Source organism: Engystomops pustulosus, chromosome 3 (genome assembly GCF_040894005.1).
Source record: "Engystomops pustulosus chromosome 3, aEngPut4.maternal, whole genome shotgun sequence".
Classification (NCBI taxonomy): domain Eukaryota; kingdom Metazoa; phylum Chordata; class Amphibia; order Anura; family Leptodactylidae; genus Engystomops; species Engystomops pustulosus.
Window position 1 is genome coordinate 199,576,684 of NC_092413.1, and position 27,058 is coordinate 199,603,741.

General features: G+C 41.8%; 1 protein-coding gene across 3 annotated transcripts in view; it reads left to right on the plus strand.

Moving 5' to 3' along the window:
* The window catches only part of HPCAL1 (hippocalcin like 1), a 97,002-nt gene that overhangs the window by 5,950 nt on the left and 63,994 nt on the right, over window positions 1-27,058 (plus strand). The window lies entirely within an intron of this gene.

The window sequence follows — 27,058 nt, forward strand, 5'->3', positions numbered from 1 at the left end:
GGGAGGAGCTGAGCTATATATAAGACAATGGGGCACATTTACTTCCTGTGGCGATACCTGAGGTGCGTTGTCCGACGAGGATGAAGTCCGGTGCGATTCACCAAGATCGTGCGCCCGATATCCTACATGTGTCGCTTCCGCGCTGAGATTCGCCGGAGTTCACCTTCTTGTTCCCGGTGTATGTGAGTGCATGTCTTGCAACACAATTTGAATTTAAAATCCCGGGCTTAGTCTGAATCAGTCGGGTTGTCTGACGCCCACACCCCCCGATATGTGTCGCATGAAAGTCGGCACGATTGCGCCAAAATCTGATCACGTGCGCCAAAAACCCCTGTTAAATGCAGCGCAAATTGGAAATTGTCGGGAAATCCGACGGAAATGTGGATCCTTAGTAAATGTGCCCCACTATGTACAATCTGCTCAGCTCCTCCTGCTCTATAACATGCTGCCTGCCGATATGACACTATATGCAATGTACTCAGCACCTCCCGCTCTATAACATGCTGCCTGCCGATATGACACTATATGCAATGTACTCAGCACCTCCCGCTCTATAACATGCTGCCTGCCGATATGACACTATATGCAATGTACTCAGCACCTCCTGCTCTATAACATGCTGCCTGCCGATATGACACTATATGCAATGTACTCACCACCTCCTGCTCTATAACATGCTGCCTGCCGATATGACACTATATGCAATGTACTCAGCACCTCCTGCTCTATAACATGCTTCTGGTGGAACAGACGATGAGTTCAGCATGATGAGTTCAAGTTAATGAGCTCTGTCACCATGACAGATCATATTTTAGAGAAAATGGTCACATGCAATTAAAGGTCAGCGTTTACATTTTTTTGCAGAACGTTTTGCTTCCTAATTGATGATGTAAATGTTGTTACCCTGGTGACGGGGCTGAATGTACATAGTTCATACATACTTATTCACTGTACATGTCATGTGCTATATTTAGAAGAAGATAAAATTTGGTGCTCTCTTATGTGTAAGGCGTCTATGGGATTCCCAGACTTTGCTCTTTGACAAGTCACCGCAAGTTACAATATTTGTCCTTTGCTGTCATTAAAGTATTTGGGACGCCATTATTGAGCATGATTCTTCAATGGCTATTTACAGTTCTGGAATACCAGAGACTAATTCAGCTCTGCTACATCTGTATGATACAATGTGTAATACAAGGAATATATTGTCCTCTATGATACTTTCATCCAGAGGAAGTGTCTTGCAGCCAGTGTTTCTTATGGAGCATTGTTCCTGTTTGCTTTCCAGATACGTTTCCTATAAGAGAGAATTTTAATCCATAAATGGACAGTACAGCTGAGCTGCGGTTTGCATTCCTTGCCTATAGTTTCAGGGTCCATGATAGATTCTGTCCAGATTGTTATCTGAGTCGCATCTGCATTAACAATCTCTAACAAGGTTTCTCCCGAGAGCCTGTAGATTACTCACCATCTCTTAAGAATATACCAGTAATTTTATTAAAGGGAATGTCCGGCTTTTCATACCATGTGTTTTTTTTTTTTTTTTTGGTGCTTTGTCATATCCAGAATCGCATAAAAAGATCCATGCCCTGCATCTTACCTCATATAGTGGCCTCCTGTCCTGCATCCTACCTCATATAGTGGCCTCCTGTCCTGCATCCTACCTCATAATGTGGCCCTCCTGTCCTGCATCCTACCTCATATTGTGGCCCTCCTGTCCTGCATCCTACCTCATAGTGTTGCCCTCCTGTCCTGCATCCTACCTCATAGTGTGGCCCTCCTGTCCTGCATCCTACCTCATAGTGTGGCCCTCCTGTCCTGCATCCTACCTCATAGTGTGGCCCTCCTGTCCTGCATCCTACCTCATAGTGTGGCCCTCCTGCCCTGCATCCTACCTCATAGTGTGGCCCTCCTGCCCTGCATCCTACCTCATACTGTGGCCCTCCTGCCCTGCATCCTACCTCATACTGTGGCCCTCCTGCCCTGCATCCTACCTCATACTGTGGCCCTCCTGCCCTGCATCCTACCTCATACTGTGGCCCTCCTGCCCCTTATCCTTCTTTTCCTGGTATAAAACAAAAAAAATCCCCTGTTACTTGCCTTTTTCCCGATTCCCTGCAGCAGGGAATCGGGAAATAATCGAGGGAGCAGGGCCAGCAATGGGGAGGATCTGCCTGCTCTGTTCATGTGCTAAAGAGAAGCAAATATGAGAGGAAGTAACCGGAGCTGATGCAGGACAAAGTGGGGGAGAGAGGGGAAGCCCGGGTAGAAGCTATTGTTACAGCAATGCAATGGTCTTCCATTATTCAGCACTCTCGATGGGGCTGGAAATGTTGGGGGTCATGGAATTTACTTCAGGCAGTTGTTGGAATCGATAGCGCTCTATGTCCAGTGGGTCCAATCTAAATACGTTATCCACAGGATAGGGGATAACTTGCTGATTGGTGGGTTCTCATGTATCATGAGAACAGGGGTCCGTAGTACCCCATATAAAGAATGAAGTGGCAGGTTGGCAGGTTGGCAGGTCTATGGCATTGGTAGAAGTAGTGGAGTACTGTGCTCAGATATCTCCATCAGTGCCATAGACTTGAATAGAGCCCCATGGCACATGTGCACTGTTCATTTGGGGATCAATTGAACACACCCTACGCGGACCCCCAAAAATTGGAAAGTTACAGGCAATATATTCCTTCATATCAGTGCCACGTCAGCTTATGTCACGTATTTTTGTCTTTATTATTTTTGCACCCGCACCCTTTACTAGAAAAGAAAGTTTGAAATAAGTTAGAGCAGAATTTTCTAGTATTTTCCAACCTTGTGCGAAAGTAAAACAAAGTCTTGAGATAAGGAAGAGATATCTGTAAGTAGATCAGATCTTGTCACCTCCTGCACATGCAGCCGGCATCAGAGATACCTGAGATGTCTTGTGCTCACATTACATTTAAAGGAAACTTTACTTGTTTGTACATGAATACTTGTAATATGTAAGTGTAGGAGTAAAGTGACCAAGTGTTTTCTTTAAAGGAAAACTTTCAGTAAGATTAGCAAAAAAACTACACATACCATATTTTTCAGACTATAAGGCGCACAAAAATTCCTTTGATTTTCTCAGAAATCAAAGGTGCACCTTATAGTCCAGTGCGCCTTATATATAAACCGCACTTACAGACAACAGTTGCCTTGAACTGTGCACAGGTCTGCCACCTCCTGGTCATTCATCCTTATAATCAGGTGCGCCTTATATATGAACCTAGACGTTTAAGCACACATTTATTGATGGTGGGCCTTATAATCCGGTGCGCCTTATAGTCGGTACGGTACTCACCTGCACCCCTCTTCATCCTGATCCTGGCAGTGTTCTTCTTTGATCTTGACACCCTGGGATTGCCTGGAAAAAAAAGACTTGTAATTAGCAGTGCGGAGCACAGGGACAAGATGTCCGTTCACTCCCAGCATGAGAGAGGGAGGTGCTAGAGCAGCCTGGCGTTGAACCCCCACCATTCATATATTCATATATTGATGACTAAGGATAAGTGATCAAAATAAGGAATACATCTTCAAAGAAACTCTAATACCAGGATGAAGGATTATAAACCAAGTACACTTAGATGCTGGTGTGCACCCCCTCTGGCAGGATCCGCTCTTAAAATGGTTTACAAAAGATGCAAACGAGATAGAGGGGCTGCATGCTAAATTATCTGCACTGTACCTTAATTTCAGCTGTTTTTCTCTTATGCAAATGAGTAGACAAGAGTCAATTTCTGAATAAAAGAGTCATGTTTCCTCCAGGCTGCCAGTGACCCACGCCTCCTTCTTTTGAATGACAGCTCATTTTCTCTTCAAATCTTAGCCTGAGCAGACAGGAAGTCCTCTCCTTGTCCGCTTCATGTCCTTACCAGAATACTGTCCCCCTCACTACATGTGTGTGGGAAACTGCAGATCTTCTTCATACCATTTCACGCATCCCACGGTGGGCAGAGCAGAAAAAGTTTGGGGAGCGATTTTACTGGTGGGAGGAGGCATAGGAGGCCTGTGCTGCACTTTTTAAGAAAGGCAAGGTTCATGATGACGGGTTCTTTTTCAAAAACAAAAAACTTCTCACCCAAAAATGAAATTAATTTAAAAGAAATGATGTAAAATCCCATGTTGCCACATTCAAGCATAAATTAACACAAATATTTGTAGAATAGCGGGATGTAAAATTCTGGAAATTATTTGGTGTTTCCCTGAAAAAATTGGTTAAAGGAAGCCTACCATGTGGATTCTACTATCAGAAGTAGATATGATGGTGGATTCCTCCTACCTGCCTCTGCCCTAATCTGTAATTTTTAATAATCCTGGAACCTAAAATAGCGCCAAAGTCTCAAAGTATACAGAATACTATTACCGTCAACAATTCATAGCAAAACAGCACCTAGGTAATTCATAAAATCCAAAGTTTATTAGAAAATAGTTAAAAGAACTAATACTCACTTAAGAGCGAATAAGTCAGGTCGCCTTGATTAGCACCACCAAGTACAGTGTCAGAAATAAATACACCAAAAAGAAGTGAACATATTACGGCTTGCATCAAGATAAACATAAAGCTGGGTACATGATGCTAGGTGGCGGGTAGGAGATATATTGCCGAGGAGTATTTTGGCCTCAAGTTATCTTACATAATACCTCCACCTATTAGGTGTAGTGTCTTACCGTACCAGCATGCGATACCCATAGATGATGTATGGCTAGGCATCATCCCGTGTGAACACACGGCTTTTTTGAAGGGTGAAGGCACTCCTTCCCCTCTCCCTTCAGGCTAACCATACTTGGAGGCATCTGATCTATGGGCTATCTTTGTATATGTATATGCTCCCTCTGATGAGACCTCTGTCGAAAAGCGTCAGGGAGGCGTGATATGTGTTTAGTACAGGGCACAGTTTTGGTACTGCCCTTGTAAGGGCGGGAGTCTTCGGGTGATAGGGTAAGACTTTTAGGGTCTATCACCCTCCCTCCTGCCGCGATACATGAGGACAGGATCAGACAGGATCAGCCCTACATCATCTATGGGTATCGCATGCTGGTACGGTAAGACACTACACCTAACAGGTGGAGGTATTATGTAAGATAACTTGAGGCCAAAATACTCCTCGGCAATATATCTCCTACCCGCCACCGAGCATCATGTACCCAGCTTTATGTTTATCTTGATGCAAGCCGTAATATGTTCACTTCTTCTTTTTGGTGTATGTATTTTTGACACTGTACTTGGTGGTGCTAATCAAGGCGACCTGACTTATTCGCTCTTAAGTGAGTATTAGCTCTTTTAACTTTTTTCTAATAAACTTTGGATTTTATGAATTACCTAGGTGCTGTTTTGGTAATCCTGGAACCTAACTGGTTAAAATGATTTCCATATTACTAAAATAAAGTTAACTGCAGAGGCTACCAGGACGTGGACTAGCCTGGCCGGGCTCTGGGAGCTAAGGCTAGTACACGCCCAAGTAGCCTCTGCAGTTAACTTACATATTACTAAAAAAAAATTTTTAACAAGTTAAGTCAGGTTATAGGATTATTAAATTACAGATTAGGGCAGAGGCCGGCAGGAGGAATCTACCTTTGGATAGTAGATTCCTCATTGTAGGTTTTCCTTTTATTCCATTGTATTCCCCAAAAAAAACAAATGGAAGCATTGCACCATAGTGATAATGAACTGTCTTCTCTTATCACAAAGTTCAATGACAAAGGCTGGTGGCTATAGAGTAAATGAGCCCGCTGTCTCCCATAGCTTGCACCCATAAATCACCAGCACCAGGTCTCCTTGTTTTTGTAACATTTACACTTCTGAACTAATGAAGGAGGCACATGGAGATTTCCACAGCCAGAGGACACTGCTATATCTGACATAGGAAATTCAATTATGGCTTTTCCAATAAACAGACAAAGCCCGAGGCCATGAGAAGCGTATCAATAGAGCACTTGTGTCATAGACCCCGCCGTCTGTGTCATCTCTGCTACAAACACATCAATTACATAGTTGTTTTTGTTACAATGTGTCGGCTCTGACTACTGTCTGCTGCCTTGTTATCCTGTTGTGTCAATATCTAGGGGGGAATTTATTTATCTGTTTCACACTGATTAACTTTCCATAAAGTGCTCTGTGAATAATGAGTCAATTACTGAGACCCAGGCAGGTGCTCCTTCTAGAGCCAGGAAGACCACGTGTCGTGTGCCAATAATACACAGAATGCAGGGACAGACGTAGACTTCTCAAGCGCGTCGCCCACAAGACAGTTTGGTCCGACAAACTCGTTCTGAAAACTTGTGGGATTTACTGGACTGAACCCTGAATCGCAGAACTGAACTCATCTTGTACGTAAACTTCAGTAATTTTAGGTATGGCCTGGTAAATCAGGAAATCGAGTGGAAATGGGGATTAATGGGAACCTGTCATCAGAAATGGATCTAGCATGCAGGGCCGGCGCCAGCACTAGGCATACCTGGTCAAGTGCCGGGGGCCCAGGGCTGCTGGGGGGCCCACATAAGGCTGTATATAAAGGATTCATGGGGTGAGGGGGCTGTATATATATAATAACCATGAGGGTGCTGTTTGGGATGATAAACTAAGGAATATTTTAGGGAACAGGAGACTTCTTTCGTTTCTGAATTTTTGATGTTGCCATGTGAGTTCACTGCAAAGGGGCCCACTGAAGCTTTGTCACCCAGGGGCCTACTGAAACCTGGAGCTGACCCTGTCAGCATGTTGTACCTTTCGGTTCATGTTTCCTTCATGGTCCAGTGTGATGGCATCCTTTAAAAAAATCGACTTTGAATTGAGATGTAAAGTAGGTGTATAACGTCATGGAGCTGGAGAGTTTAGCACCGAAGTCAAGCTCTCCTCAACTGAGAAAACACTCTCCATTATGATTGACAGAATTTGACAGAATTCTGGAGAGCTGGACACGTGAATGTTAATTACTTGACTTTCTAGAGAGCTTGACTTCAGTGCTAGACTCTCTTTTTACATAATAGTAAACGTTCTTATAGGGATTATTAAAGGAAAATGATTATTTGTCCTAATTTGTTTTCTTCCTGCTCTTATTACTGTGTGTCAATAAACTTTCTCTCCTATACGAACGCAGAGAGCAGACAGATAAGTGGTCGATCAGGGGTCTCAACGAGCACTAGTGATGTCCATTCTTTTATGTCCCCAAAGCCAACTGAGGCCAGGCTTTAGCGGGTCTGCGGCTACCACCATGAGCCAGAAGAGGACAAATCTACCTCTATTGTAGGAGATCATTTCCCCAGATTCTATGGCTGCTCCTATGTTCATTGATATGGGTCCTACTCACTCTTACAAATGTTCCCAATTCCCAGGATTACGGTGACCCCTGGATATTTAATGTTGACCACAGAATGTGTTTTTACCTTGTAGTCAATACGTGTTTCATGGATGAGTTGCGGTTTGGTTTGACGTCCATATGAAACATGTGCCAGAGGAAACACCTGGCAGCAGAAATCCTGGTTCCGCCTGCGTGTAAGCAAACACTCGGGATGTTGATTTCTGTTTACAAAGCTTTATACATACTACATGTCTTAAGATTATCCGTGTAGCTGGAATTATTCTATGACTATATGGATAAATAAAAAGCAATGATATCGGAAAGAATATTCTCTAAGCAAACATTCTGCATACCTCCAATGCAGTGACGCACAAACCTTGGCATGCAGCGGCGGAATTACAATTTCTTCCATCCATTATTATAATTTTTTTTTTTTTTTTTTTAGAGAACACAATGTTGTAGCAATTGTTGTCCGAGAAAAGTCTGTGTAATATTAAGAGCAATATAGCAGTTAAAGGGAACCTGTCACCAGGAGACCCATTTTTAGCACCCCCTAGTCTCCACAGAGCATAGTACATACACTGCCAAAGTGTTTTTGTATAAAAAATAGGTTTTACAGAAAAAAAGATATGTTATGTTGTACCTTTCATTAGCATCTGCTGTGTGACTAGGCACTCGTCCCTTGAGAGTGGCTGGAAAGGAGCAGTTTCCCCCCCACCCTTGGGAAACAGCTCCTCCATGTGCCCTTTTCAAATATATGAATAACTCCCCTCACGCAGGATTGGCTGTAGAGGAGCAGGGGGCGTCGCTAAGCCAAATGATGGTCGTTTTCATATATTTGAAAAGGACACATGGAGAAGCTGTTTCCCAAAGGTGGGGGGGAAACTGCTCCTTTCCAGCCACTCCCAGTGGACGAGTGCATAGTCAAACAGCAAGGTACAATATAACATTTTTTTTTCTGTAAAACCAATTTTTAATACAAAAACACTTTAGCAGAGTATGTACTGGGGGAGTGCTAAAAATGAGTCTCCTGATGACAGGTTCCCTTTAATAGTGTAACTCCGGTGATTACTAAATGTACCGAAGTCAATGATAAAATAATCCAAAAATGGTCAAGTCCTCGACTCTCTGTAATGACACGGACACGTATAGTAGTGCCTCCCTTTAAGAATGTATAGTAAGTATACATGACCTTTGATAATGTAGGCACAGGTAATAATGCCTTCTTGTCTCTAACTCTAACGATACAATCACACGTAGTACTGTCTCCCTTTAACAATGTGAGAATGGATAGTTGGATAGTACTACCTCCTTGTCTCTCCCTATAATGGTGTTGTTTTAGATGTCCCAGCATAAATTGCCATGATCAGTGTTTAGATAGTACTGCATCCCTGTCTTTCCTGCTAATGTAGTACGTTTAGAAAGTACTGATTTACTAGGAAAGACATGGATGCAGTACTAAGTTCAGATAGTACTGCCTCCCTGTCTCTCCTGTAATTATAGACACATAATATTTTCTTGTGTCTCCCTGTACATGATGAAAGCACAGATAGTACTGCCTCCCTGTCTCTCCTGTAAAGATATAGACACATAATATTTTCTTGTGTCTCCCTGTACATGATGGAAGTACAGATAACTGAAGTCATTATACTGTATATGAGGATACTATAATAAAGGGTAACATGTTGCATGGTTTATAATCATCACGGGCCATCTGCAAGCTCACGGCTTATAAAGCTTAACAAAGTCCGTCTATTTATAGTCAGAATCATAAAACTGATATTTCCCCTTTTAATGCCGGCCACAATGTTTGCTCATCCATTTCTACTGTTGGTTAAGCAGCTTAATCCACTTTCCAAGTTCATGACCCTCCCGGAGTATCCACCCGTATGTGACTTCCAGGCTGCGTGTCACTGGCGCCAACACATTAATGTGCTGGTGTTGTGAGTGGGCTCATCCTCTCATGGGAAGGTGCTGGAGTCGTCACTGGAATTTGAGGTTTTTCTCTTTCTAGAATGTCTACATCTAAGATGCAAGAATTTTGTACTTTATTCAGATTAGAATTCTTTTTTATGACGATTCACATTTTTTTTTACGTCTTTTGAAATGTGGCACATCATGCGGACAATACACTGTGGCGTCTTTAACTCTTTAAGTACCAGCAACTACTATGTTGTAGAAAAGTAAACTCCATGTATTTTTTTAATATTTTATGCATGGCAATTTTAAAGGTAAAGCTCATGTGACTGAAAAAGAGTAAGAGGTTGCCCCAAGTTTGATATTTGCTATCCACAGGATGGGGGATAACATTCTTGTCGGCGAGGGTCTTACCGCAGCCAATTATGAGAATTGTGGTCCCCTTTCCTTTTTAAAATAACTTTATTCATAGCAAATATGAACATTCATAAGTGATGAGATCTGCATATAATAATTTATACGTATATCCTTGTACAACACTGTTTTCTCCCACCCCCTAACAATATCTGCTGTCAGAAAGAGAAAAGAAATGGGGATGGGAGGAGAAAATCAAAGTATCTTCGATCCTCTAATGCCAAATTAGCCAAATGTTCTCCTTTTTCCCTTATTCCTAAACCAGAGCTTCTCTTGCTGCTCTGTATTGAGAGTTTGTGCCAGAGTTCTTTTGTAAGGAGGAAGGGGGGGTCTTTCAAATTTTACAAGATGTGTTCCTGCTCCATTTATCTCTTTAAAGGGGTTTTACCACAAACTAAGTTAGTCCCTATCTTGCTCATCAGTAGGGGTCTCATCGCTGAGACACCCACCGATCGCGAAAAAGAGGGGTCCGAAGGAGGACCTCCCCGCTTCTCAGACTAATGGAGCGGACGGCCGTGCATGACCATTCTGTTCCATTAATCTCTATAGAGCTGATGGAGATCCGTGAGCACGGCCCTTGGCCGCTCGGTGAGCGAGGCCGTTGGACCCCTCATTTTTGCAATCTGTGGGGGTCTCAGCACCCATGGATAGGGCCTAACTTTAGTTCGTACGAAAACCCCTTTAAGGCCATTGAAGATATCACTGTACTTGGTGATGCTCCATGATGTAAAGTCCTCATGCTGGGGTCTCCATATTGAATCTTTATAGAAGGAAACAGTTTTTACAGAATTTGCACAAATTCATCCACATCAATAACATTATTGTGAAACTTTGCAAATCTACACAGACCCAGAACATGAGCTTTGTGGAGGATTAGCGGATCACAGCTATGTATTATTTTCTTGTTGGCTGACTCCGCATCCTGTTAAGAGCGACATATTTCCAACCGCTGGAATTTATTCAGGATTAACAGTAAAAATGACATCATGAAGCGTCTAGACCAACTTTTCTAACCACACTTCTGAGCTTCATTGCAGGACACTTCATTATTTGTATGTTAGGTATTAATATTTACTTAAATAATGTAATAAATCGATCAATAATAGTGGTGCAGACAAACACAATTTGGAGTTGTCCTCTGGCTAGCGATTACTTGTATACACGCTATTGTACCTTGCCACCATCTTGGTTTTGACATGGTTTTTCTGACGTCACTATTTTTGTCTTTCTGTCGTTTTTCTTTCTCCAATTGACAAACCCAGAGTAGCAGGGCCAGTAAGTAGGCAGGGATAGAGGTTGTAGGAAGCCCTCTCCTGACACCTGGGCTGCAGAAGGCACTACAGCACCATCCCTTTGACCATAGTAAGCTAAATTTAAAGATTTAGAGATGTGGAGGTGGTGACTGGTCCTCCACATCTCCAAGATATCATGGTGTGCAATGCAGAAGAAAGAACTGTTGGCTTTTACTCCTGAGGATGACCCCTCTACAACTAGAAGGCGCATGACTTGGGATGGTTCAACACAAAGAAGTTTGTTCCAACAAACTCACTGGGGCTCATTTACTAAGGGTCCGACCGCTGCACTTTCGTCGGGTTTCGCGATTATTTCCATTTTGCACCAAATTGCCCCGGGATTTTGGCACACGTGATTGGATTTTGCCGCATCGGCGCCACCTTGCACGCAACAGAAATTGGGGAGCAGGCTGTTGGACAACCCAACGGATTCGGACATTTAAAAATGGATTTGTGTCGCAAGATCAAGCACCACATGCACCGGGAAAAACTTCGGCGGACCTTGGCGCAGCAGAGAAACAAGCAGGAACTCGGGTGCACGATGTTAGTGAACTGCACCGGACCCGAATCCTCGATGGACAACGTAAAGTAAATCTGCCCCATTCTGTGTGTGTGTTTTTAATTCACTGGACAGAATCTAGAACTCAGAAGTTCTAGGTTTGTACCGGTAAATCACGAACACACTTGGAGTGAGTTTGTCGTGACAAAGTTACCGTACTTCACTTTCCTAGAATCTGAATCTTAGCAGACTCTCCTTAAACAAGGAGATCTACCTCAAGCCGAGATGGCAAGCGAGAGGAACAACATCAGGTGTAGACCCTTGTGAAATACCATAGGCACAAATGGTAAATACCAAAGTTTTACCAAATTGTTTCCTATCCAATCAATGGCTTCGTTCCAGGGCACGATGAAACTGAGAAGCAATATGTGTAAACCCAAATGGATGGATATGTCAGCACTAACAAATGAAACTTCTCAATCAGAGTTATTCTTAGAATTTACCATTTATTTAGCATGCAAAGCCTATAAAAATGGTGGCAACGCGTTTTAGCTCCCGCCTGACGAAGACTCCGCTCCAGAGCGGAAATGTGCAGCCACCCTTATTATTGTTTCTTTTTATGCTTAATACATTCTAAGAAGAACTCTGAGAAGTTCCATTCACAAATGCTGACACATCCATCCATTTGGGTTTACACAAACAATAAGTAGTAAGTCCAACTTTGGTTGACTTTGTTGAAATTTGGAAACTATTTTTATATAAGTTTTTATCGAATAATGTCCTGACTGTGATGTATAGAGTTCAGTTAACAGTTTTCATAAACCCTTCTGATTATATTTTTACTTGTTTTATTTTTTTTTTTTATATTTTGTTTTAAAGCTGAGAATTCTTTTTGGTGACCTTGCGGAAGCTTTTTGATCTTTACTTAAGCTTTCACTTTTGAAAATTCTCTTTTCTGGTAATGTGGTTGCAGAACTGGTTTTACACTAAAATACTTTTATCTAAACCTTGACGCCTGTGTTGTATTAACTGGGATCTATGTTTAGCACTTGCTAACGGCCGCTCACTTTCTGGGGTGTAAAGACTATAAAAGCAAAAGAAGATTCCAGCTCACTTCTAGCCTTTCTTGTGTGGAACCGGCACGGAACCCACCATGTTTGAAAAGGCAAAGCAATATAAAAAAATAATCCAATGGTCCAGCCAGATTCCAAAGTGTATTCAAAATGTATTGGGTTCAATCTTTACATCCTTATCTCCACCAAGAATTGAAAGATCAAAGATTGAACCCAATAAATTTTGAATACACTTTGGAATCTGGCTGGACCATTGGATTATTTTTGTAAAGACTATAAACCTGGAATTTCTGTACATTTCTAGGACGGCTCACCTTCTCTCGGGACACATTCTCCTCTTTGGGCTATGGCAACTTTTGTTTTCTGTATTTATCATCTGAATTTTTAGGTCTATGTGCTAAACTTTTACTTCTCTTGGGGGTCATGTTAAAGACCCCTAAACATGAAATTGTTATAAATCGGAGCTTATTTTCCCAATATTTAGCTAGTCAATGAGAAATAGATGCATTCTATGGTTCACAGCTTTGAATAGTGATTTAGGTTTGATGGCTTCGATGTGGGAATCTCGGAGATTACAGATTTGGATGACAGGAGAAATCTTTTTGGTAATGCTAAACATAAACAGACCAACAAATAATAAAATTAATACTATGTATTCAAATCTATTATAATGTATTTTTTGTTCAAAAAACACTTTTCCACAAAATATTTTTGACACACTTGCTGTTTTGCCTGCGGGTGTTGACTTGCGTAATATTGTCGAGTTATGCCGAGTTATTGCGTAAGCTGCTTTATTTTAATTGCTCTGGTATTTTTCGTGGGAAATTTTTTTTCTAAGTTTGAGCTCTGAGTGTATTAAAGCACTTGCCTGCTCTGTATCCTGCCAGTGTTTTAACATGACCAAGGATAGAATCGGGGCTCCCCCAATTGTTACCTCTTTGTTGTCCCACCTATTGGGCCTCCAGTGACTTTTTGGGCTTTTCAAAAAGGCTTTACAATGGATTACAATGGTCGTGGGGTTGGGGCTGCTATCTCTTCAACTGTGAGGGCTACAAAGAAAATTCAAAGTGCAAAAGAACATGTGTAGCAGCCTATACATTACATTGACATTGCTTTTCATTTTATTTTTAATATTTTCTTTATCTAAAATACCTTTAACTCAAGAACTCTGTTACTATAAATGAACATAAACTTTACTTTCAGGCTATTCAAACCTAGGGTATTGTGAGGCACTACTGTACCTCTAGGATTCTTGTTTAGAAAAAGAATATGGCATATTATCAATATATTGATTGCTAACAACATTGCTTTTTGGCAAAGATTATTTTGACACCATATGGCAGTACACAGAGGAGATGAGGCTTAGTAACATGGAACTACATGGGACTCCTGGGGCCACCACATTGGCTCCTGCAAAAGGCTCTTCAAGCTTTGATACTCATAAGTATGATAATTTAAAATTGAGCATTCTCTTGTTCTGGCTTAGTTAGACTCGGAGCCGGCTCCAGGTTCCAGTAGGCACTGGGTGACAGAGCCTCAGTGGGCCCCTTTGCAGTGAACTCTTATGGTGGCACTAAAAATTCAGAAATGAAAACGGTCTCCTGTTCCCCAAAATATTCCCTAGTTTGTCATCCCAAACAACCTGTCATGGTTTTTTTTTATATACATCTCCCTCATACTCTATGGATTCATTAGATACAGCCCCCTCACCCCTATGGATTCCTTGTGTAGAGCCTTATGTGGACCCCCCAGCATCTCTGGGCCCTGACACTTGCCCAGGTATGCCCAGCGCTGGTATCATTCCTGATTAGACTTTGTGTTGTTGCAATAATTTTATATTTTAGAGAAATATGGGTAACACTCATTTGGTGTGATTTTTTTGTTCTATGTTTTTGGTAACCAATGAAGCTTGTGTTGTGTCGGCATAGAGCTCAGCCGGGGGTGGACCCTGGTGTTTCATTCTGATTGCTAGAATGAAAGCTCCATGTGTAATGTGCAGGATTCATTAATTAGATTAGACGCGCTGTGTTCAACAGCGTAATCACCAGGAATCAGTCGCTGCATTGACTGTATCTCCACTAAAATTCAACCGGAAATTGCTATAAATTGTGCGGTTTAAAGACCAATGTCATGGAGATATTTATTCGATGTAAGGATCCTGTGTAGGTGAGATAGGTGCCCTTATAAAAAAAAAAACTAAATGAAAATCATGGAAGTAAAAGTTGGATACTTGGTGATACTTTTATACAAAATGGTTGGTTCTAGTTAAAGGCTTTCCCCAAAATGGGTAAATTTAATTGTTTGGCTTTATTAGTGAGAGTTGTATAGCAAGTCTCCAAATCAATCAGTTGCTATTAGAACAGGGTATGGGACCAGATGCAGATGCAGATGGGGCACATGCAGATGGGGCACATTTACTTACCCATCCGCCGATCCGGAATGTCCGACAAGGATTCAGAGCTGCCCCGATTCGCTTACAGCGTGCACCTGATTTCTTGCATGTGTCGCCGACGCCAAAAACCCTTGTGCACTTCAGGGCAAATATTTGGGAATATTTGGGAAACCCAATGGAAATGCGTCCGACGGACCCTTAGTAAATGTGCCCCACTATGCATCTCCTAGTGTAATGAATGGGAGATAGGCTGCCATATTGCTGCATGGCCACCGCATAGTGAATAGAGCTCTCTCCATATGGCTGCAGTATGCTGATGGAAGTGTATGACACCTATAAATCTCCTACTAAGGACCAAATCTAAAGATAAGCTATTAAATATCTGTCCTATAAAACCCATTTAAAGGAAATCTACCATCAAAATCCATCCTGATAAACCAGGGACACTTACTCACAGATCCAGGCACTGGGAGTTTGGTAATCTTCTTATATTTGTAATCCATGGCCTCCTTCCTTCTAAAAAATCAACTTTTAAAATTATTCTAATGAGTCATAAGGGCTATTGGGGATGACCAGGGACCATCCATGCTTTAGCGTCAAAGGCTATTACACTGTCTCAACCTCTCTTGCTCTCCTAGCACTTCCCCCTATTATTTGAAATACAATTTTTTTTATCCAGTTACTCTGACAGTGGAAGACTTCTGAAATATTCCCTCAGAAATGGATCAAACTAAACATAATCAAACAATGTGCAGCCATTTTACAAGGAACAATTACGTGATGTGTAGACTCCCTCCCCCTTCCCCACCATCTGCTTCAAAACATTCTTGGTGGCATGGATTCAACCAGGTGGTGGAAGCGATAATGTTTGCCAATAAATTACAGGCACAGCAGTAATATATTATAATAATATGTCCTTCCAAATGGATCAGACTAAACAAATATTTAATATTTAAATTTAAAGGGACACCATATTTTCACATGTACAGCTAGTGACAGGTTCCCATAGATCCCTGGCTAATGCCTCTTCTAAGTATTCAGCACTTTATTTCATGTGACCAGGTTGATATCATCTAAGGTCCTGTTACATCTGCAATGTCTACCCCACGTATGTATCTGATCACATGAAATCACAGCAGCCTCCATAGAGGATGTAAAGGAGTAGAAATCCATGGAGGCTGCTGTAATTTTATGTGATCAGATGCATTGCAGATGTAACAGGACCTCAGATAACATCACCCTGGTCCCATGACATGAAATGCTCAATCATGTAACAGAGCTCTCTCAATGTTCCATACTGCAGCATGTCCTAGCAGTGAGACCTGTCAATCAGGAAATAGGAGGTGGGGCAATGCAGTAACCACTGAATATGCAGGGCCGCATTGGACTCCCTAAGATTCGCATCCGGAAAGGAAAAAAAACATTTAGGGATTAGGGCAATGCCTTTTAATCAAATTTTTTAATGCAGTATTTATTTTGAGTGGGTTAATTTCAATGGCAGCTTCTCTTTAAGGGATACCTGCATGTAGACACAGGTAGTTTCCAGTGGCGGCCATCTTGGTGTTAACTCCGTTTACTTTAGAGAGGCCATAAAATTTGGTGAATCATAAAATCAAACTATTCAAGCTCCATTTTGTGACTAATGCCATTGAGTTTTGTTATATTCATTTATTTATAGTATCATGACATATAGTATCAGACGTTCATATTCCCAGAATACTCCTTTAATGATCTTGTGCCCACAGAAAAAGCCTTGCTTTGTTTTTTAACCCAGATTCAACATTCTTTATCCGTGTAAAACTGACCATAAGATGGAGTAGTCAACTATGATGCTAGGAGTCCCTGCCCCCCTGTGTGTCAAAGGACCCTCTAGCACAGTGATGGCAAACCTTTTAGACGCTGAGTGCCCAAACTACAACCAAAACCCACATATTTTTAGCGAAGTGCCAATGCGATAATTTAAGCAGTAACTTATTACTCCCTGCTCTTTCACAGGATTAAATTGTATAGGCACCTGTGGACACCAATACAGTAGAAAGAAGGAGAAGAATTTTGGATTATCATTGTAGCTTCCTTCTAGGGTCCTGGGCTGCTTGGGACTGAATGGCTTGAGTCCATTCTGGCAAACTCTGCACTGAGGTGATGGCAAGGGTGCCCATAGAGAGGGCTCTAAGTGCCACCCCTGGCACCCATGCCATAGGTTCGCCACCACTGCCCTTGGAGGACCCCTGTATACATATTTGTTGAGAGCCTAAATATTTCATGGCTGGAGCTCCTTCTCCTTATTATGTCTACAGGGCAGTATCAAACTTGGTGATCGTGGCCCCCTGAACACCTTGGGCCCTGGGCGACCGCACAAACCGCCCCATATTATAATATCACTTCTAACACCAGAATTGCACTCTTGCCAATGACTCCTATATTGGATTTTTGACATTTTGAATTAGTTGTCATTTTCCACAAACAGCAGTACACCGCGCCATATACGTCCAATAGAATAACGCTATATTGTGCTCGTATACAGGGTTATGCTAGTCACATCCACAAAATGAAGATCTGACTGGGTCTCTAATTCATGGACACTTGTTATTTCACATAATTCTGTAGTTTTTTTTTTTTTACATATCTAGACGTCTTCAGAAATAATGAGGCTCGAGTCCAGAAATGACAATGTACACCGTGCGCCATCATAATTGCATAAAATAAACTCCCCCCGACTGAGATCATTAACCATTTCCCATGTGACGGAATGAAATGAGCCACTATTTTTCTGCCATTGTGACCTTATGATCTCGTTGGCCTTTTTCGGATGTTTAAATTGCTTCCTGAGCTCAACTAAATCCGTCTTGGAGAGTATCTGTCTGTGTCTATAATATAGTCTCTGAATATTTCATGCAGTTAGGTTTACCGAATTATTTTTGCTATAGATTTGTTTTCATGTAATCCTCAGGATGTGTTATAATAGTTTATCCATTCTCGAAATTTATATGGGTTACATGGTGTTATCAGGGGTCCCTATAGCAAATATGAAAAGGAGACATTTTCTAATTAATTATATATTTACATCACAGTTGTAGGATAATGTGCATATTGGAGATGCACATTTACTGTGTGCAGAATAGTCCATGGATTAAACACAGTGATGTCACAGTCCAGGAAAAATGGTCACAGTGATGTCACAGTTCTGCAGATGATAGTCACAGTGGTGTCACAGTCCAGGAAAAATGGTCACAGTGATGTCACAGTTCTGCAGATGATAGTCACAGTGGTGTCACAGTCCAGGGAAAAATGGACACAGTGATGTCACAGTCCAGGAAAAATGGTCACAGTGATGTCACAGTTCCGGGGATAATACACACAGTGGTGTCACAGTGCAGGGATAATACACACAGTGATGTCACAGTAAAGGGATAATACACACACAGTGGTGTCACAGTACAGTGATAATACACACAGTGATGTCACAGTACAGGGATAATACACATAGTGATGTCACAGTACAGGGATAATACACACAGTGATGTCACAGTACAGGGATAATACACACAGTGGTGTCACAGTACAGGCATAATACACACAGTGATGTCACAGTACAGGGATAATACACACAGTGATGTCACAGTACAGGGTTATTACACACAGTGGTGTCATAGTTCCAGGGATGATACTCACAGTGATGTCACAGTACAGGGATAATACACACAGTGATGTCACAGTACAGGGATAATACACACAGTGATGTCACAGTACAGGGATAATACACACAGTGATGTCACAGTACAGGGATAATACACACAGTGATGTCACTGTTCCAGGGATAATACACACAGTGATGTCACAGTACAGGGATAATACACACAGTGATGTCACAGTTCCTTCCAGGGATGATAGTCACAGTGGTGTCACTGTTGCAGAGATGATAGTCACAGTGGTGTCACTGTTCCCGGGGATGATACTCACAGTGGTGTCACTGGTCCCGGGGATGATAGTCACAGTGGTGTCACTGTTCCCGGGGATGATAGTCACAGGGGTGTCACTGTTCCGGGGATGATACTCACAGTGGTGTCACTGTTCTGGGGATGATGCTCACAGTGGTATAGATGGCACATTTTGATTTGTGTTAAATGAGATTTTTTCTACATACAGCTGCCACTTGATGGCGCCTAAGAGCTCGCTGCCTACTGCTAGGATTACTCTGTGAGCTCCCCCTAGAGGTGGGTGGCAACAAAAGAAAAAAAATTATGGAGAATATTAACTTCTTCTACAATGAAAGTCTTTTACCAAGAATCATCTCGCTGTCCGCAGAGACGTCCTACTGATGCAGTGAACAGATTCCGAGCCGAATGAATAGTATTTCCTTACATTCCATATAGTATGAATGTTCTGTAGGTGACGAGGAAAGAAGTTTGTTGTCTGGGCTGAAGTTTCCTATTTATCTTTTCGTCCTCTGCCATACACTTTGCCATGGCCACATGAGGACTTGGAATGAGACTCAGAAGACGGATAATTGGCTCATTTCTTGTAAAGGACATTGTACTAATGACAAAAAGCTCCTCTCATGAGACACTTTGTCCTTAACAGTGTGACATTCATTTTACAGTCTGAAGAATTAGAACTTCACTATGAAGTCCTGCGGGACTAAAAATAAAAAGTAAAAAAAATAGATCTTCCGACTTAGACATTCTCTACAATTAATAGAATTGGACTTTTTGGACCGGCATTTGAAAATCATGGCTGCTTTTTCCCCAAACGGGTCTGTAGGTTACATGTGATCAGTTCTATTCACGTCTATAGAGCTGCAATACCATGTGCAACCAATTGGAAGGTGTGGCGCTATTTGTAAAAATAAAGTTATGTTTTTTCTAATTCTGTACAACCCCTTTAAACGACGCAATTGGGTCCATTGTACATAGTTTGTATAGACCCTGTGTAGATGGTTCTGATGAAAACGTGTTACACATGGTGAGGGTCCATCTGGTAACTATTTTCTTCCTTTTTACTCCGATGTGAATTATTTACACAAGACAAAGCAATCAAAAAGTTATGGGAACGGGCAACTGGTAGAAGCGCGTGACATCAGGCGATGTTATCAGCTGGAGGTCTGTTATTACACCAGAAAGTAATGAGCTTCATCGAGGATCACAAATCCTATTCATGACATCATCATGGTGTAAAAAAAAAAAAAAAACACCCTAAAAATGTTTACGATGAGTATCATTATGCACCATATTACTTTGTAATGGACCTTGTTAAGGTATATCAAGGATTTTATAATACAGAAGACAGACTATTAATAAGTTGGTTGTTTACAGTATAGTCCCCATTGTACACTCTTATACACTGACTACTGGGCCAATCACTGCCCACTACCAACATTTTTCCAAAAATTTCAAAAATGTTTCCATTTTCAATTCCTTTTCCTGTTGTTATTCCTTACATAAAAGAACTTTGGTAAATATTCTTAGAGATCTATACGATTCCATCAGATTCCATTCCAACACAGAATGTGACCTCTTAAAGGGAAGTCTTGCATGTCTGTTCTAGTAAATATGTGTATACACCATAAAATAACAATATTCCTCTTTCAAAGGGGGGGGGGGGGAGAGTGTCTCCACCCATTTAAAAGTGTTTGGACAAAGTCAGAAAGTATAACCCCCCACCAATAGGAGAGTACGACATAGCATTCTAATAAGGCCCCATGCACACAACCAAATGGGGGCCCGCGATCTGGTCGCACAATTCGGACAGGAGGTCTCATGTACACAACGTATGGAGACCTGTGATATGGCTGCGCAATTTGCAGCTAGATCACGGCCCCTATAGGGGTGTATGGCATGGGCCAGTAAGCACACAGTTGGGCAAATTTACTTACCCGGTCCTGCCGCGATCCCGTGGTGCGTTGTCTGACGAGGATTCAGGTCTGCCGCGATTCACTAAGCTCGTGCGCCCAAGTTCCTGCATTCGTCGCTTCTGCGCCAAGGTTCACCTGCTTTTTCCTGATGCTTGTAAGTGCGTGTCTTGTGACACAATTCTAAATGTTAAATCCTGCGCGTTATCTGAATCCGTCGGGTTGTCCGACGCCCACGCCCCCCCCCCCCCCCATTTCTGTTGCATGCAAGCCAGCACCGATGCGCCAAAATCCGATTGCGTGCACAAAAATCCCTGGGCAAAACGAATTGTCTCACTGTACGACGATGAAGCTGGGGGGCGAGAGTCGAGGGGTAAGGAGCGCTCACAGCCCCCCACTTCTGCATTTAGGTTCCAGCCTTGGTAAGCACACCATAAACTTATTTAGGTATCAGAGGTGTAACTACAGGGGTAGCAGTCACTTCGGCTGCTATGAGGCATGCAGTGTCAGGGGAACCCAGAATCTGTGGTATCTGGTGTGTATTTGTCATGTATATGTGTGTGTGTATATACTGGTTGTGTGTATATGCTGTGTGTCTGTATATGGTACTGTATATGTGTATATGTGATGTGTATATGCTGTATGCATGTGTATATAATGTATGTATATGTGTTTGTTGTATATATGGTGTGTATATACTGCACGTATGTTTATGCTGTATTTTATGTATGTATATAAAATGTGATTGTAACTCACATGTGTGAGTATACAAATATTTATATGTTTTTAAGTTGGAAGGGGGGCCCCATTCAGGAGTCTACTATGGGGTCCTGTCTCTCCTAGTAGCGCTACTATAAATTTTGAATAAGAGTCACCTTCTAATCCTGGTAGAAACGACCCTTTAAGCATAACATTTTTAGAGATAATAGATGTGCACCCTTGTGCTTGGCTCTTAGTTCCTCTGGTGGCTTTTCTAAGGTTATTTATAAACTATCTGCAAACTTGTGGTTTTTGGCAGTGGTGCTGTTCTCTTTGATGTGGCTCAGTTTTCTGCCTGTCTTTGTTATATGTTTTTTTGTTTGGAGAAAATTCATATTATTTTAGCTATATGAATAATCATATGGATATTTCTGCTCTACCTGCCTGGCAGGAATATAGTACATGGCATCCAATCTGCTTCAAAGTTCATCATAATTCACCAACTCTTTGTCTTCCAATGTGTTCCTGAAGCCCTGAAATTATTGCAATTCATTGCACAGCCACGGGATTTACAATAATTTCTTCCTTTAAAGGTGTATTCCCATGAAGACAAAATTCTTAAATATACTCAGTAAAACAAAATAACACATTTTAGAATCAGCGGTTATTAACAAAAATTTAGTATTTCACAGATATAATTCCATCCTGTCTCTATCCTGGTGTATGCAATTTTGGTTGCTTCAGGATCTGACCATAAATCTTTTGATTATGGCCGGGCTTGGCAGATTCTTCTCTGCACACTGCCGTGTGATCTCTGCCCCTCAATTACAAGACAAGCTCACAGACAGACACTTCATGCCTGCAAGCAGCATGCAGAGACTTACTCTACAAGCTACAGGCAAGATAAGGTCTTTATCGCAGGGTAAGAAGGTATAGCAGATATGTGTGTTTTACAGCTGAAATATAGTAGAGCTGACAGTGTGTGTTGTAGCTAAGTTAGCAGATCTGAGAGTGTCATTGTGTGTTATATTCATCTCATGGATCTCATTATCTCCTCATCTCTGATCTGTCTCATCTCTCTTTCCATGTGTCAGATACTAGTAGAATGTTCAGAAGGCTGATGAAAGTGTATATAAACCCTATACCCTGATAATCTAAGCACATTGTCAGCACTCAACATCTCATAGCATAGGAATCATCAAGTGTCTGCTTAGAGAGTCCCCGCCCAACACTCTGGAATCTTACACTGGCCATCACTGAGTGATAGGAGCTAAAACAGCAATAAAACTGTGTAACATTGTAAAGAAATTGTGAAGAAAAGAAAATTGTGTAAACATCACTAAGGGCTTAAACCTAGAGAACTTTCTTCTTCTGACCACGGTCCGGAAGGGAATATATTTCTGATGAATAGCTTCTCCTGTCTGCACCATGCAGTGCTCTCTGCCTCCAGACCCTCCACCCCTGCATTACAAGACCAGCTCAGACAACAGCACTCTTCCTGCCGGCAAGCAGTGTGCAAAGACTTAATCTACAAACTAAGATCTTTATAGCAGGTGATGGAGGTAAAACAAAGCTGACTGTGTGTGTTATAGCTGAGATGCAGAAGAGCTTTCAAGCCTGAACGGACACAGGTAATGGCACAATTTTACGGCAGCGCAGCCGGACACTGGATAAATAAAGAAGCTGGAGCCTCCTGATGTATGTGGTGGGTCGGAGGGACGGTAGTTTCTTTGACTAGATGACAAAAATCACTAATATGTTACATCCCAATAAAGCTCCAACAAACACATGTGGCAAAAGAACCAACTCATCTTTGTTCGTACAAAAATATATACATATGAACAAGACAACATTAAGATTAAAAAAAAAGAAACCTGAAGGAGACTGTGGCACTGAATAATGGTCAAACGGTCTCCTTATACAGAAACCCTAAACACTGTCACGTGACAGATAATATAACTGTAAATGGTAAAGAAGATGGAGCAAGGGGAAGGGGCTTCCTCGGGGATTAATATGTTGTATTTATTGTTCTTCAGAGCGACTTTTCTTACTATAATGCAGAAAGTAAGCAAATGCGCCTCTAAAAATGGATGGTCACTATAAAGAGCCGCACTGCCCATCACTACCCGTGATAACCTTTTCTAGAAATGAAATATACTGGTGTCCCCTACTTAAGGAAACCGGACTTACAGACGACCCCTAGTTAAAGACGGACCCCTCTTCCCCCTGTGACCTCTGGTGAAGCTCTCTGGACTATACTTACTATAGTCCCAGACTGCACTGATCAGCTGTAAGGTGTCTGTAATGAAGCTTTATTGATAACCCTTGGTCCCATTACAGCAAAATAATTTTAAACTCCAATTGTCACTGGGGCCAAAAAATTTTGCGGATTTACAATTATAAAATACACAGTTTCGACTTACATACAAATTTAACTTAAGAACATACCTATGGAAACTATCTTGTACGTAACCTGGGGACTGCCTGTAATTCAACACCATTTAACCCCTTCCAGCCATGTCATGCTCTATAGCAGTCACTGATATGGAAATGTATTATTGCATCATGTCTCAGGCCTGAGCAAGCTAACCCTCCTATTAACCTATTGATGAGCTTCTTGCCGCCATAGACAACGCTAGTCTGGGATTTTCGCCTATCGCTAAATCACAACTACTGGTTTTGGTAGAAGCCCCATGTATTTTCCATGTAGAGGAGGCTGAATGATTACACGCTGGAGCAGTGATGATCCTTTAATAACCCGGGATTAGTAGACATTTTTGTCCCGCGGCTTGTCTCAGGTGCTGCTATTTATAGGTAATCTGCATTAGGGAAGCGTTGGGCATCTTTTCTCTTACAGCACGGAGTTAACAAGATTTACTCTATTTAAAGCATTACACATAACTTTAGCGCAGGCTGTAATAGTTAAAGGGGGGGGGGGTAGGGGAAGGGACAGATGAACCTTTCACTTTCTGGTCGCTGCTTTACTAATCTGTCAGCTGCTTTCATAAAGTGAACTGCAAATCTGCAGTAATATAGGGGAACGGGCAAGTCTGTTAGAGGGGACAAGGAAACCCCTATATTTCAATGCTTCAATAATTGTCTATAGTCCCCACCACTCCCGAGCAATCAGTGGCGTACTTTATAAAACTTTATTTCACATTACCTCGCTACCTGCCAGCAGTGTGTGGTGAGTCCCAGGGCAGCTGTAGCAGCCTGTGTGTGCGCCTGTGTCTACTTCAGTGATGTGTCGTACGCAAACGACGGGAGCCGACTCACCTTAGTGAGCCAACGGTTCACTTAACCCCACCGCTAACCTGGTCACGATGCCCCCTTTAACCCAATACAATCAGGTTAAAAGGGGAGTGGTGTAAGGGTGACTGATAGGCCTGCAGATCCCTATTATATATTTAATAGGGAGCCAGAAGAGCCATAATTCCCATCACTAGTCTCAGTCTCCTCTAGTCCACCCTCCCCCTCTCTCCCCTGCCTGCTCAATACACATGACAGTAAGTGGGGAGGAAGATGGAGGAGTGTGGGAAAGAGGAGAGCGGGACACAGGTATATAGGGGTGTGCCCTTTGTGAGCGTGCTTCGCATAAAAGGGGGCGGTCACCAAAAATTCTGCAAGAATGTAAAACTTTTTTTTTGCATTTTTATAGCATTTATCCAGATTTGTCATCAAGGATCGGACGCATTGATCAATCTGGCACAGCATTCTCTCTTGATGGTCTCTTGGTTTTAGGCAGGTTTGATAAAACCGCCCCAGTGAGCCTTAATCTAATAGACAACATCAACATCAATAAAGCCATAGACTGAACCTTGAAGCCTTTGAGCTTCCCATCTATAGTATAACTATCCTCTTATTCCGCTGCTGCCGTGGGATTAATGGCGGAGGCACTCGCCCTCTTTTCCCCTTGTATAAATAATGTGAAGGACTGGCTGTAATTAAGTAGCCGGATTGTTTGCCGTGTTTGAAGTGGAGTTAATAATTGATGTGAAGCTGCAGCCTGGATGTATGAGAAGGGGCGGCCATTAGATGTGGCCTTCATTAGAATAAATCTCAATTGTAGCATTACCTGGGAGGCTTTCATGTTTTGAGAGTCAATTTTTCCAAATATCAATTGTTTCCAAGATTGTGTTTAACTCAAAGTTGGTCATACTCTTTTGGGTTTGGGGGACAGTAACAATATACAAAAATATAAAGGCATCTGGTTGGCACATCTATGTAGTAAATACAGGCAGTCCCCGGGCTACGTACAGCATAGGTCCTGTAGGCTTGTTCTTAAGTTGAATTTGTATGCAAGTCAAAACTGTATATTTTATCATTGTAGATCCTGACAATTTTTTTTGGTCTCTGTGACAATTGGATTTTAAAACTATTGGGTTGTCATAAGAACCAGGAGTAGCAATAAAGCTTCATTACAGACGCCTCTGATAACTGTTACAGCTGATTATTGTAGCCTTAGGCGAAAGTACAGTAAATTACCAACATACAAAGAGCCGTTTGTAACTAGGGGACGTCTGTAAGTAGTGTGTTCTTAATTAGGGGACCGCCTGTACATAAGCACAATCCTCCTTTTTTTTTCTTAAATATCTTGAGGAGAGGGTAGATCTTGGTTGCATATAAAGTATTCTTGTCACCCAGGGATAGTGACGGCAGCCATTACTATATTCAGACCTGTCTGTATGTTAGTAACTGGAAGGTCTGAGGCACAAACCCCCTCACATTTCAATGGTAAAATATAGCTCACACTCTGAAATTCAAGTCAAAATCCAGTGTCGTGCTTTTATTATCCAGATTCTAATATAGTTAATTCATAGTAATAATGCAATGTGTGTCCCCAGCCCATGATGGAAACAACAGCTGTGACAGTCTTTAGGCTCATTCACATTGGGAAAATATTCCAACAGGTTTTCTGACTCTGATTTTGACCGATATGCCTTATATTCTGAATGCCATCTGACTGTATTCCAAAGAAAATATACCTCACTTCTTTTTTCTGCGGACAGACAATTGTCTGGCAAAAGCCTTGGTGGTCCCTTATGGAGGAATTACTCCATGGATTTGTCAATTGTCCAGCACTGTCCAGTTATGGGGAAATAAAGCACAATGCTCTATATTCAGGGTGGAATCCAGTTGACTTCCACTCGGGATGCAGAATAATCTCAGTCAATATCAGTGTCATTAAGCCCGAAAATCCGCTTTGTGAACAAGCCCAAAGACTGTCACAGTCAATGTTTCCATCAGCAGTACAATATGTGTTCCAATAGTGTACCATGGACACCTTTTCACATTATGACCGTTAGTGGAATCACCGACGTCTAATCCATAGCAATTTTCACATTTTTTAAGAAAAAACACTCCTCCTCTTCCTGTTTTAGTAGATGAGCCAGAAATCTATTTTTAACTTATTTCTGACAATTGCTGTCAATCCATTGGTAAACCTTTGAAAGCAAGCATCCTGTAACTTCATTCATTGTCTAAGGGGTTGCTCAAAGTTGTCTGAGCGCTGTTGCAATTTCCAACAATGTCATAGAAATGATTAGAGTAACAAGACTAATCTGTCACTCCATCAGTTAACGGCGAGACCCCCACTCATCAG